Genomic DNA, 15,244 nt, shown 5'->3' with positions numbered 1-15,244 from the left:
TCGATCTTGGCGAGCTCGTCGTCAAGGCGGCGACCACCGTCTCCGGGTGGTGACGGAGTGGCCGAGCGCCCACGCGGCGACGAGGTCCGGGTCGTTTCGGACCCATTCCGGCGCCACGTCGCTCTTAGCGAACGCGGAGCGGCGACCAGCTAGCATTGCGCCGGTCGTACCGCGCCTGCTGTCTCGCCCCTCGCCCCTCCTCGGATACGACGGCCCTCGAGCCCAAGGCACCACCGCAACCACTGATACGTCTCCAACGTATCTATAGTTTTTGATTATTCCATGCTATTATAGTATCAATCTTGGATGTTTTATATACATTTACAAGCAACTTTATATCATTTTTTGGGACTAACCTACTAACTTAGTGCCCAGTGCCAGTTGCTATTTTTTGCTTGTTTTTGACTTTACGGAATACCAATACCAAACGAAGTCCAAATGCCACGAAACTTTTTGGAGATTTTTTCTGGCAATACCCGAGAAGCTTCTGGAGCCCATGAGAAGATTGAGGAGTGGCCCACTAGGCACCAGGGCGCACCACAGGCCCCTGACGCGCCCTGGTGGGTAGTGGGGCCTATGAGCCTCCGTTTGACCTAACTCTGTCTCTATAAATACTCTAAAATCAAGAAATCTACCGAGGAGTCCATGAAATACTTTTTTCGCCGCCGCAAGCCTCTGTTCTTGAGAGATCCCATCTGGGGCCCTTTCCGCCTTTCGTTTCCAAGTTGAAACCTTCACTCCTTACTTGCAGCGCCGCCTCCTCGTCGGCGACCCTCCTTCATGCTGGTCGGCCTCCAGGCAGGTAATCCACACCCGACCCCCATCCTCCTCCTCCTTCCACATCCCACATGCCCCGACAGCCGGCGCGACACCTTCCACCCAAATCACCGACCCCTCCACCAAATAAGTGCCGCCCTAAGCCATGGTGCACGCAGTATAGCCAGGAGCTCAAGGGCCATTTGGCAGCGGAGAAGCAAATCGCGGCCGCACGCGCGGATGAGGTCGCGATGGCTGCCATGTTGGGGAACGCAGTATTTCAAAAAATTTCCTACGATCACGCAAGATCTATCTAGGAGATGCATAGCAACGAGACGGGAGAGTGTGTCCACGTACCCTCGTAGACCGAAAGCGGAAGCGTTTAGTAACGCGGTTGATGTAGTCGAACGTCTTCACGATCCAACCGATCCAAGTACCGAACGTACAGCACCTCCGTGTTCAGCACACGTTCAGCATGATGACATCCCTCGAGCTCTTGATCCAGTAGTGGGTCGAGGGAGAGTTCTGTCAGCACGACAGCGTGGCGACGGTGTTGGTGATGTGATCCGCGCAGGACTTCGCCTAAGCACTACAACAATATGACCGAGGTGGTAAACTTTGGAGGGGGGCATCACACATGGCTAAGAACAATTGATGTGCTTTGGGGTGCCCCCTGCCCACGTATATAAAGGAGGGAGGAGGAGGAGGCCGGCCCAAGGGGGGCGCGCCATGGGGGGGGAGTCCTACTAGGACTCCGTTCCTAGTAGGATTCGCCCCCCTTTTCCTTCCAACGGATTGGGGCAAGGGGGGCGCGCGCCTACTCCCGTGGCCTGCCTCCTCTCCTCCACTATGGCCCATTAGGCCCATTAACTTTCCCGGGGGTTCCGGTAACCTCCCGGTACTCCAAAAAATCCCCGTACCTTATCGGAACCATTCCGGTGTCCGTATATAACCTTCCAATATATCAATCTTTACCTCTCGACCATTTCGAGACTCCTCGTCATGTCCGTGATCTCATCCAGGACTCCGAACAAACTTCGGTCACCAAAACACATAACTCATAATACAAATCGTCATCGAACGTTAAGCGTGCGGACCCTACGGGTTCAAGAACTATGTAGACATGATCGAGACACATCTTCGGTCAATAACCAATAGCGGAACCTGGATACTCATATTGGCTCCTACATATTCTTGAAGATCTTTATCGGTCAAACCGCATAACAATATACGTTATTCCCTTTGTCATCGGTATGTTACTTGCCCGAGATTCGATCGTCGGTATCATCATACCTAGTTCAATCTCGTTACCGGCAAGTCTCTTTACTCGTTCCGTAATGCATCATCCCATAACTAACTCATTAGTCACATTGCTTGCAAGGCTTATAGTGACGTGCATTACCGAGAGGGCCTAGAGATACCTCTTCGATACATGGAGTGACAAATCCTAATCTCGATCTATGCCAACTCAACAAACACCATCAGAGACACCTGTAGATCATCTTTATAATCACCCAGTTACGTTGTGAAGTTTGATAGCACACAAGGTGTTCCTCCGGTATTCGGGAGTTGCATAATCTCATAGTCAGAGGAACATGTATAAGTCATGAAGAAAGCAATAGCAATAAAACTAAACGATCATTATGCTAAGCTAACGGATGGGTCTTGTCCATCACATCATTCTCTAATGATGTGACCCCGTTCATCAAATGACAACACATGTCTATGGTTAGGAAACTTTAACCATCTTTGATTAACGAGCTAGTCAAGTAGAGGCATACTAGGGACACTCTGTTTGTCTATGTATTCACACATGTACTAAGTTTTCGGTTAATACAATTCTAGCATGAATAATAAACATTTATCATGATATAAGGAAATATAAATAACAACTTTATTATTGCCTCTAGGGCATATTTCCTTCAGTCTCCCACTTGCACTAGAGTCAATAACCTAGATTACATAGTAATGATTCTAACACCCATGGAGTCTTGGTGCTGATTATGTTTTGCTCATGGAAGAGGCTTAGTCAACGGGTCTGCAACATTCAGATCTGTATGTATTTTGTAAATCTCTATGTCTCCCTCTGATAATCCCCAAGTGCAGGGAATCATCGTAGCAATTCCCAAAGGTGGAAGTGATAAGTATGGAGTGTCGAACCCACAAGGAGCTAAAGGTAAGATCAATATTCTCTCAAGTCCTATCTGCCACTAATACGACTCTACGTACACCGAACGTTTGCTTCCAACTAGAAACGAGAAATTAAACTACATTGTGGGTATAAAGAGGATAACTTTGGGAGAGCTAAAATATAAAAGTAGGTGCTGTTATCATAAAGTTAGAATGTATTACTAAATATTATAAATAGCGAGTGTGGAATAATGATGGATCGGTGTGCGGAATTATCCTAGGTAACAAGACCGGTAGTCTTCATTGCAATTTCATATGAGGGAGAGGCATAAGCTAACATACTTTCTCTACTTGGATCATATGCACTTATGATTGGAATTCTAGCAAGCATCCTCAACTACTAAAGATCATTAAGGTAAAACCCAACCATAGCATTAAAGCATCCAATCCTCTTTATTCCCATACGCAACAACCCCCTTACTCGGGTTTGTGTTTCAGTCACTCACCAACCCACTATAAGCGAATCATGAACGTATTGCAACACCCTACAGCGGGAATCCCTCATGCTTGTGCGACACGGAGGGCACCATAGGACAACACCAAAATAAAACATACAACTCGTACCAATCTAGATCATCAATCAACCCAAAGACAAAGGATATCTATTCAAAACATCATAGGATGGCAACACATCATTGGATCATAATATGTGGCATAAAGCACCATGTTCAAGTAGGGATTACAGCGGGGTGCGGGAGAGTGGACCGCTTAAAAGAGATGAGGACGGTGATGATGATGGTGTTGTTGGTGAAGACGATCACCGCGGTGATGATTCCCCTCCTCCATGGCCTCCAGTGATGATGGCCCCCTCCGGCAGGGTGCCGCAGAGGGCCTAGATTGATTTCTCGTGGCTACAGAGGCTTGCGGCGGCAGAACTTCCGATCTAGGTTTCTTTCTGGAAGTTTGGGTATATATGAGAGGTGTTGGCGTCGAGAACAAGTCAGGGGGGTCTCCGGGCTGTCCACGAGGCAGGGAGGCGCGCCCAGGGGGTGGGCGCGTCTCCCACCGTCGTGGGCAGCCCGGGACTCTTATGGCCCAACTCTTTGACTCTGTGGCCTTCTTCTGGTCCAAAAATAAGCTCCATCATGTTTCAGGTCAATTGGACTCCGTTTGGTTTTCCTTTTCCGCGATACTCTAAAACAAGGAGAAAACAGAAACTGGCACTGGGCTCTAGGTTAATAGGTTAGTCCCAAAAATCATATATAATAGCATATAAATGCATATAAAACATCTAAGATGGATAATATAATAGCATGAATACTTCATAAATTATAGATACGTTGGAGACGTATCACCCTCCTTGAGTTGATCGCCGATGGAATTGAAGCGTCTCTTGATGTGTTTGGTTCTCTTGTGAAATCTGGATTCCTTCGCCAAGGCTATTGCTCCAGTATTGTCACAAAAGATTTTCATTGGACCCGATGCACTAGGTATTACACCTATATCGGATATGAACTCCTTCATCCACACTCCTTCATTTGCTGCTTCTGAAGCATCTATGTACTCCGCTTCACACGTAGATCCCGCCACGACGCTCTGTTTTGAACTGCACCAACTGACAGCTCCACCATTCAATACAATACGCATCCGGTTTGTGACTTAGAGTCATCCGGATCAGTGTCAAAGCTTGCATCGACGTAACCATTTACGACAAGCTCTTTGTCACCTCCATAAACGAGAAACTTATAGCAAGACACACATCAGGTCTGGTACACAGCATTGCATACATGATGGAACCTATGGCTCAGGCATAGGGAATGACTTTCATTTTCTCTCTATCTTCTGCAGTGGTCGGGCATCGAGTCCGACTCAACTTCACACCTTGTAACACAGGCAAGAACCCTTTCTTTGACTCATCCATTTTGAACTTCTTCAAAACTTTATCAAGGTATGTGCTTTGTGAAAGTCCAATTAAGCGTCTTGATCTATCTCTATAGATCTTGATTCCCAATATATAAGCATCTTCACCGAGGTCTTCCATTGAAAAATTCTTATTCAAGTATCCTTTTAGGCAATCCAGAAATTTTGTATTATTTCCAATCAACAATATGTCATCCACATATAATATTAGAAATGCTACAGAGCTCCCACTCACTTTCTTGTAAATACATGCTTCTCCAAAAGTTTGTATAAAACCATATGCCTTGATCACACTATCAAAACATATATTCCAACTTCGAGAGGCTTGCACCAGTCCATAAATGGATCGTCGGAGCTTGCACACTTTGGTAGCACCTTTAGGATCGACAAAACCTTCTGGTTGCATCATATACAACTCTTCTTTAAGATATCCATTAAGGAATGCAGTTTTGACATCCATTTGCCAAATTTCATAATCATAAAATGCGGCAATTGCTAACATGATTCAGACAGACTTTAGCATCGCGACGGGTGAGAATGTCTCATCGTAGTCAACTCCTTGAACTTGTCGGAAACCTTTCACAACAAGTCGAGCTTTTTAGATAGTAACGTTACCGTCAGCGTTAGTCTTCTTCTTGAAGATCCATTTATTCTCTATGGCTTGCCGATCATCGGGCAAGTCAACCAAAGTCCATACTTTGTTCTCATACATGGATCCCATCTCAGATTTCATGGCCCCAAGACATTTCGCGGAATCTGGGCTCATCATCGCTTCCTCATAGTTCGTAGGTTCGTCATGGTCAAGTAACATGACCTCCAGAACAGGACTACCGTACCACCCTGGTGCGGATCGTACTCTGGTTGACCTACGAGGTTCGGTAGTAACTTGATCTGAAGTTTCATGATCATCATCATTAGCTTCCTCACTAATTGGTGTAGGAATCACTAGAACCGATTTCTGTGATGAACTACTTTCCAACTCAGGAGAATGTACAATTACCTCACCAAGTTCTACTTTCCTCCCACTAACTTCTTTCGAGAGAAACTCCTTCTCTAGAAAGGATCCATTCTTAGCAACGAATATCTTGCCTTCGGATCTATGATAGAAGGTGTACCCAACAGTCTCCTTTGGGTATCCTATGAAGACACATTTCTCCGATTTGGGTTCGAGCTTATCAGGTTGAAGCTTTGTCACATAAGCATCGCAGCCCCAAACTTTAAGAAACGACAACTTGGGTTTCTTGCCAAACCACAGTTCATATGGTGTCGTCTCAACGGATTTAGATGGTGCCCTATTCAATGTGAATGCAGCCGTCTCTAAAGCATAAGCCCAAAACGATAGCAGTAAAACAGTAAGAGACATCATAGACCGCACCATATCTAATAAAGTACGGTTACGATGTTTGGACACACCATTACGTTGTGGTGTTCCACGTGGCGTGAGTTGCGAAACTATTCCACATTGTTTCAAATGAAGACCAAACTTGTGGGCGCACGGCAGATGCCAAGGGATGGCTAAAGATAGGAGGAGGCTCGAGGGCACTGGTGGGCTCCAGAGGCGAGGTCGGCATGAGCGAGCGCGGGACGCAAGACATACCCAGGTTCGGGGCTCCGGTGAGATAACACCCCTAGTCCTGCCGAGTGTAGTTGATATGTATCAGTACAGGGTTGCTCCTAGAACTGTATGGAGGAAGAAGGAAGGCTGGCCAAGGCTTAGGCTGATCCCTCTCCTCGGGTGTTGCTTGCTAGGTGTGTGTGTGTGTGTGATCGATTGTGTCGTGTGTGTGTGATCGATTGTGTCTCTCGTGCCCGTATGCATGAGGGCTCCTGGGGAGTTTTATAGGTCAACCCCTAGGGATATAATGGTAATGTTACAAGGCCGTGGGGCCGGGTTGTCATTGTCCGGGAAGCCGGCGATGGGACCCGCCGGGGGTCAGGGCTCGCCGGGTTCTCCGGACGCGGGGCCCGCCGGGTACGGGGGCACTGTTGGCCGTCTTGTCGATCATCAGGGTGTGGCCGGGTCGAGTCGGCTATAGTGGCGCTCCGTTAGGTCGCGGCTTGCTAGCGTCATCGGTGATGATGGTTGCATTGTTGCCACGCCGGCCCTGGTCAGCGGGGCACTGTTGCCACGCCCGCCTGACCAGAGGCATGGGCGGGGCACTGTTGCCTTGGTCATCGGTAGGTGGAGACTCGTCCCATCGTACGGCTGGGATGGGACGGGAGCTGACCCGTGGCCGGGTTGGAGAACACGCCAAGGGAGGTGCTGGCTTGTTGGTGAAGTCTTGACGTGCTGAGTCCGGCTGCCTTGAGCTGGTTGTTGGGGCCGAGTCGAGGAGTCCGGCCGGGTTGGAGAGTTCGGCCGGGTCGCGGGACTTGGCCGGGTTGAGCGACCCGGCCAAGCGCGAGCCGGATTGAGGGGCAATGCTGGCTCCGTTGTTTTTGAAAAGGATCCGGGTTCTGTTGCCTGCCTGGGGTTCATCCACCTGACAAAACTCATAACTCAAATATTCACCTCCACGATCAGATCGTATAAACTTTATTTTCTTGTTACGATGATTTTACACTTCACTTTGAAGTTCTTTGAACTTTTCAAATGTTTCAGACTTATGCTTCATCAAGTAGATATACCTATATCTGCTCAAATCATCTGTGAAGGTCAGAAAATAACGATACCCGCCGCGAGCCTCAACACTCATTGGTCCGCATACATCAGTATGTATTATTTCCAGTAACTCTGTTGCTCGCTCCATTATTCCGGAGAACGGAGTCTTAGTCATCTTGCCCATGAGGCATGGTTCGCAAGCATCAAGTGATTCATAATCAAGTGAGTCCAAAAGCCCATCAGCATGGAGTTTGTTCATGCGCTTTACACCAATATGACCTAAACGGTAGTGCCACAAATAAGTTGCACTATCATTATTAACCTTGCATCTTTTGGCTTCAATATTATGAATATGCACTACAAAAAATACACTTCTGTGATGATACGTGTTTGTCACAGTAGGTCGCGTTTTTTGTCATGCATGTACACCCATGACAAATTTATGACAGAATCAAGATAGTCATACCTGTGCTGTCGTAGAAGTGTTCCATGACATTACCAAAATTATCATCACGGAAGTGTCCACTTCCATGATGATAAATCGCGCATCACAGAAGTGCTTTCGTCAAGGGTGACCGACACGTGGCATCCACCGTAACGGAACGCCGTTAAGCTATCGGGTCGGGTTTTGGATCCGATAACCCGTTAACAGCCCCGACCAATGGGGATTTTCCACGTGTAAAATCATCATTGGCTAGAGGAAACACGTGTCGGCTCATCGTTGGGACAGATGTCATCCACTCACTGGACAGAAGGCGCCTATGATACGTCGACACGTGGCACGGCCCAACAGTGGCCCATTCTTGTGAAAAGGCCGGTCCGTTTGACTTGGTCAAAAGCTGGCGGGCCGGCCCATGGAAAGCCTGTTAACGGCCTATTCGCATATAGCCCATTTACAGCTCGCTAACCCAAGGCCCGTTACGCCCTATCCGAATTAGGCCCAGTAGCGTCATCTGGGCCATCCAATATGATTCCAGCCCGTTTTCACTTCTGGCCCATGTATAGCCCATGACGTCTTTCGGCCCATATGAGGCCCTTTGTAACTCTTGGCCCATTAGCGGCCCGTGCTGACACTGGCCCGTAATGAACAGCGTATTACTTTACACCCATTAACGGCCCATGGTGAAACTGGCCCATAATGAACAGTGTATCACTTTATACCCATTAACGGCCCGTTATTCCGTTGGGCCGTTTCCAGCCCAAGTTAACTTTCGGCCTTCTGAGGGCCCATTTATTCTTGGGCTCATTTGCAGCATTCGGTTACTTACGGCCCGTTACTGTCATTTTCTACTTGTGGGCCAAATTCAGCCCGTCGTTACAGTCGGCCCATTTGTGGACCGTTAGTCTGTTGGGCCATTTTCATAGCATCACCAAATACGGCCTATTAATGATGGCCCGTTATGGTCGGCCCATGAACGGACGATTCCAACTCTAGCCCGTTTACGGCCATAATGCGGTCTATTTGGCCCATGTTTGGCCAATCGATCATACGGCCCGTATAAGGCCCATTGATGATACGGCCCACAGAAGGCCCATTGTTTCTACGGCTCGTAGAAGGCCCATTGTTTCTACGGCCCGTAGAAGGCCCACTGTTTCTACGGCCAGTAGGAGGCCCAGTGTCACTACAGTAAATATTAGCCCATGGTTATTGTGGCCTAGTTTAAAAAAATAGGTTATTGCAGCCACTAGCTAACCGCGGAAAAAGAACTGCAATGACTACAAGCAAACAAATAAACAAGACAACAAGGAAATAAATAAGCAAGCAACTAACGCTAGGCTATCACAGCTATTACACATATTACATCCACTGGGCATCAAAGTTCGCCACCAGTGCAAATATAGGGAACAAAGCAGCATATCATATACACTGGTTGTCAAAGTTGGCGACCAGCGCAAATAAACGCCGCAGCAAAACAAATCCAGAACTGAAACCACTTCAGAAGATCTCAAGAAACAATATCCTGGGTACCCATAATGCTGGCAAGATGCTTAGCAAGCTTATTAACTTTCTCTTGTTTGGCGCTTAAATCCTCCAGCGCTTGCTGTTGCACCAGAAAATATGCATCTGAATTCTGCAGGGACTTCCTCAGTCCTTCAGCTTCCTGTCGCAGCACATCTGATCGATGTCTTTCAACTTGAAGTTGAGACTCAAGAAGACGAACTGATTCAGGCAGCGAGTTCGAAGAGCTTGTGCCAGCAGTAGTGGCCAGTAACTCGAACACTACATCAAGACAAGACTTTTGGGTTCCCTCACTGTCGTCAAGATAGTTTTTATCAGCTTTCTTGGAGACCAACAGGGATGTCTCACTATCTTGAACCTTATCTGCATTACTTCCTTTACAATTGGATAACGCGGTACTGTTCTCCAATATTTTGTCCGCATTCTAAAAGAGAAACAAGCAGACACATCACATGTTTACCATGTTGTATATGAAACTCATTTTGGTAAATGAGTTCAGTAGTAAAGTGGACAGGATAACAACATGAAACAAACATATATCTATGTAGCATGGTCACTTTATGGTCTATATCATTCTAGTTTTTGTTGCCAAATCAAGATAGAGGCACAGTTCAAATAATATTTGTTTAAGACAAAGCAGAATAGACAGAATATAAGTGTGGGTAACTATAGAGCAATAACAACACTTGTAATGTGCATGACATGAGAACATAACTGTTTATTCAATTGAAACTAAAATCAACATAGAGCAGGTTACAACAACAAACCAGTTAAAGAAACAGGTTTAAAACACACCTGTTGCGCCATTGGAGTTTCAATTCCATCCTTCAAATTTGAAAATAGTTGGTATGAGTAAATACAGTAATGCAAGAGCAAAGGAGTATGAACCATAGCTACAGAACCTGACCTGAGAACAAATCTTCTTCTCCTTTAAGCGTTGAGTTGGGATTCGGAGTGGTGGTCCTCGTGCTTTGGGCACTGCAGTTCCCTTACTAACTGCTCGTGTTTGGGTGCTCTGTGGTGGAGACGGTGCTGTGTCAACTAGAACTGGGTTACTATCTGCCGGGGTTGGGGTTAGAAGGGGTGTAGCTGGTTCTCTGTCCAACTGGGTAGGGGTACAATCTGCGAGAGTCTGGGTTATGTGTGGTGGATCTGGTCCTTGGGCAATTACAACCGTGGTTCTATCGGCATCAACTGGTAGCACTATCTTTTCTGAAGACCGTGTTGTTACTCCCTTAGATACTGCCATCACGCTCTCCAATTCAAATGGCTGATAAACAAGAAAAGTAATTGAAAGTATAGACATTGTATGATAGACAGGTGCAATGGATAGTGGGGAATAAGGGCCAGTTCTTTTGGTGGCTTCTAGAATAAGCTGCAATAAGCTGCCCCCTACCTAGCTTATTCTAGAAGCCCAACCAAATTTATCTTTTTAGAAGCCTAGTAGTTAAGACTTGACTAATAGGCTTATAAAAAGAAAATTTTGTTTGGGCTTCTAGAATAAGCTGGGTAGGGGGCAGCTTATTCTGGAAGCCCAAAAAAGCTAGCAAAAGAACTGGCCCTAAAAGAGGGCATGAAATAATTCATATTTATGTTGTCTAACCAAACAGGATAGCATGACACAATTTCACATATACGATGGCTAACTAAACAGGATAGCATGACACAATTTCACATTATGATGGCTAACTAAAAAAGATGGAAAGACATAGTTCAAAATATGAGACTATGTAAACAGGATGACATGACATAACTATATAATGTGTTTATTAAATAGGTTGGCATGCCATAATTCACATACATTCACGGATAGAATGCCATAATTCAAAATATGATGAATGTAAACACTAAACAGGATGAGATGATATAACTATATGATGTCTTTATTAAATGGGTTGCCATGCCATAATTCAGATAGATGATGTGTATGTACTATGTAAACATGATGGCATGATATAATTCAAATATATGATTTATATAGTAAGCAAGTAAGCAGATGGCAATCCATATATGATGTAAAAACTAAGCAATGCAAGACAACATGCATGACATGGGTAATATAACCCTGCCATGTTTGAGCATAGACCTCAGGGGGGAAATAGGACTGGTCATCAGTCTCTGAATCCTCCTCTGAGGAGCTCTCTGTAACCAGCAAGATGTCTGCTTCAGCAAGTAGCATTGTCTGCTCTGAGTACCTTGTTTTCACTCCAGATACTTCCATCACCGCTTCAAATGGCTGATGCACAGGAAGAGTAGTTGAATATACAAACGTTGTCGACAAATGGAACACGTAATACAAAAAAAATGATAGCATGATATAATTCACGTACATGATGATTGGCTAAACAGCATGGCATTGCATAATTCACATATATAATGCCTTTACAACAAGATAGCATTGTATAATTCACATATATAATGTCTTGCAACAAGATGGCAATGCATAATTCACATATATGGTAATTAGACACTGAACAGGTGGCATTCACACAAAGCATGTCTAAACTAATCAAATGACATAGCAATGCGAGACACCATACGCACGATATGAGCAACATAACCCTGCCAAGTTAGAGCATACACCTCGGGGGGGGGGGGATAGGACTGGTCATCTGTCTCTGAATCCTCCTCTGAGGAGCTATCCGTAACCAGCGAGATGTGCGCTTCGTCAGATAGCATAGTCTGCTCTGAAGACCTTGTTTTCACTCCAGAATTTGCCATCACCGTGTCAAATGGCTGATGCACACGAAGAGCAGTTGAATGTACTAACATTGTTGACAAATGTAATATGTAACGAAAAAAAGATGGCCTGATATAATTTACATATAAGATGACTGGCTAAGTAGGATGGCATTGCAAAATTCACATATATGATGCCTGGCTAAACAAGATGGCGTTGCATAATTCACATAAACGATGAATAAACTAAACAGATGGCATTCGCACAAAGGATGTCTAAACTAAGCAGATGACATATTTGATGTATAAAGTAAGCAATGCAAGACACCATATGCATGATATAACCAACATCAGCATGCCAAGTTAGAGCGAAGACCTCAGGGGGTAAATAGGAGTTGTCTTCTCCTTCTGAATCCCCCTCAGAACAGATATCTTCCTCTCGATTACAATCCGAAATGCGTGGAGGGGGGCTGCCTTTGCGCCTACCATGGAGCGACGTCTGCATGAAATTTTATTGCCACACAAGGCTCGTCTCTTTTGCTCTACATGTTCAGTTCCATTGTCTACAATAACTGTCATGCATAGGAAAAAAACATAGTGAGATTATGTAAGGAGTGCATGCAGAAATCCAGAGTGATGGTAGCAACCTGTGGATAGACCCAAAACCAATAATAGCAGGCAGATAATGGCTTCAGTTAAAAAATACAGATAATGGCTTCTTTACTGTTTGTTTCCCACCCAACATGAAACTCATAGTAGACACCGGAGATTAACCAGATAGTAGATATATACTATTGATAGCGGCCCCGATATGTACCCCACAACCATTTAAAAACTCAAGTTTGACCATTAGTTTGGAGCTGACTCAGAGTCTAATCGGTGAACAGGACGATAAAGTAGCATGTAATATTAAGCGATGCATAACGTAAGCAGACACGAAAGAGTGCGACCTCTCTTGCGGACCCGTGTAGTCCTCGAGGTCATCTGCTCGGTTGATGATGGTAATGCAGTTTTCATGGCTGTCAGCGGCGGGGAAGAAGATCTGAGGCGGCGAAAGACAGTCTGGAGGCCGGATCCCTGCTGTGCTGGACCCTTCTATCGTTGGAGCAGCTGAGCTGGGGTGGACGACGGCGCAGCAGGAGCGGGACAAACCACGGAAGGTTTTCTTTGACAACTATCTGTAAGAGAAGTAGTTCTGTAAGGGCTCGTTTGAATTGGAGGATTCTAACAATGCAGGGATAGGAAATAGACAGGAATAGGATAGGAATGCACGTGCAAAACAGAGAATTTAAAAACAGAGGATTTCTGCCAATCTGGGTGTTTGATTCACAACAATTGGAAGATCACAAGATGCAAAGAAGCATGGTGAGATTAAGTCAAACCACAAGAAAATGTACGGTTATAATGCTATTATGCTACTATCTCTTAGTCTTGTGCTTCATGAATAGGAATTTGAAAAGGAGGACAAGTGAAAATTAAAATTCCTACGTTTTTTCTTTCAAGGAGACACTAAAGGAACAAATCCGTGTGCTCAGTGGACAATATATATAACATGTAGAGTAAAAAAGAGATGCAACAAGTGTACAACCTCTTTGGCGAAGCCATGTCGATCTCAGCGTGATTGGGTTGGCCGGTGAGGATGCTCCGGCTGACTTTGCTGTCGGAGGAGGGGAAGAAGATCTTAGGCGTCTGGAGATGGAGCCCGAGGTACTGCTCCGCTGTGATGGAGGGTTTTGTCGTTGGAGCAGCTCCGGTGAGTTGTACGACGCCGAGGCTGAAGCAGGACAAGAGAGACAACGAACAACGTTAACCTGAGTGGAATTCTAATAGCATCTCCAATACATGACGTAAAATACATAACCACAAAGTGCTAGATGTAAAATACATCAGCCGCTCATCTCTGAACTTAACTGTCGAAACTGAACTTAACTGCCGAAACTGAATTTTGCTGTCGAAACTGAATTTTGCTGTCGAAACTGAACGCACTAGCAAGGTGAGGCTACACATCGGTCGACTGACTTTTTCATCTCTGGTCAGTCGATTTTGCAGCTGTTGGATATGAAATCAAGGGCCTGCGGTTCATCTTCAACCTCCAGCCCCCTGAGTCGCCAGCCACCACCGGCCAAATAGCAGCCCCCCGCCGCCCGCGGCCGGCGGTGCGCCGCCCCGCCCGCCCCGAAAACACTCCCCACCGCCGGTCCGCTGCCGCCCCGGCCATCCCTCTAGGCCACCCCGTGCCGAGCTTTTTCTCCGGCGATCCCCACGCCACCGCCCTGCCAACGCCCCACCACCGCCGGCGACCACCGCCCCCATCCCGAACCCTAAGATAGATAGTGGGGTACCTCTCCGGCGAGGCCCCCTCCCCGCTGCGGTTGGTTCTTCCTTCACCCCGGCGAGCCCGCCACCCCCTGAAAATCGACTGACCCAAAAGTCGATTCAGTCGACTGAAGTGTAGCTAAATCGGAGCAGCATCGCAAGCAAGAGCAAGAGCGAGAGCAGCAACGCGAGCAAGAGCAATAGCAAGAGCAGACCAGGCAGGGGACCGAGAGCAAGAGCAGAGCAGTAGCGTGAGCGAGAGCTAATGCAGCAGCAGGTCCTACTGATGTGGACGTCACCGCTGAGGGAGCGACGCCGTGGAGAAAGTGGCCGGCGACGCCGCCGTGGATGGAGCCGCGCCGTGTCGGCTCGGGATCGAGCGCCGGCAGCACCGTGAGATCGAATCAAGAAGAAAATGCAGCGATTAGTGTACAACCTCTTTGGTGGCGCCGATTAGGCCGCAGCTTCATCCGAGGAAACGTTGATGATGATGCTCTTCCGGTGGTGCAGGTGAAGACGGCGGTGTGGGAATGGAGGTGGTGCGAAAGACGAGGGGAATGTCGGGGCAACTCCTTGGAGGTGGAGGACGGGGTGGCTGAACTGGCGGGACGATGAGATCGACGACGGATCCTCATCCGGTACGGTGGATGAGGGACGTCGAGGTGTTGCTGTGGACGACGTCGTCGGGGAAGAGGCTCCGGCTGGGTGGCGGACGGAGCAGGGTGTGGGGTTTCGTTGCGGGTTTTCGCGGCCTCGGTGTACGAATGGGTGGGCGGATGGGATGGCAGTGGGGAACCATGGCTTAGAGACGCGCTTGTCCGAAATGTGGGGTAAGTTACGAAAGTACCCCCACCGATTTAAGGCGGTTCTTTCGGTTCAGG

This window comes from Triticum aestivum, chromosome 4D (assembly GCF_018294505.1).
Source record: "Triticum aestivum cultivar Chinese Spring chromosome 4D, IWGSC CS RefSeq v2.1, whole genome shotgun sequence".
Lineage (NCBI taxonomy): Eukaryota > Viridiplantae > Streptophyta > Magnoliopsida > Poales > Poaceae > Triticum > Triticum aestivum.
Note: the sequence above shows the minus strand (reverse complement) of the source record.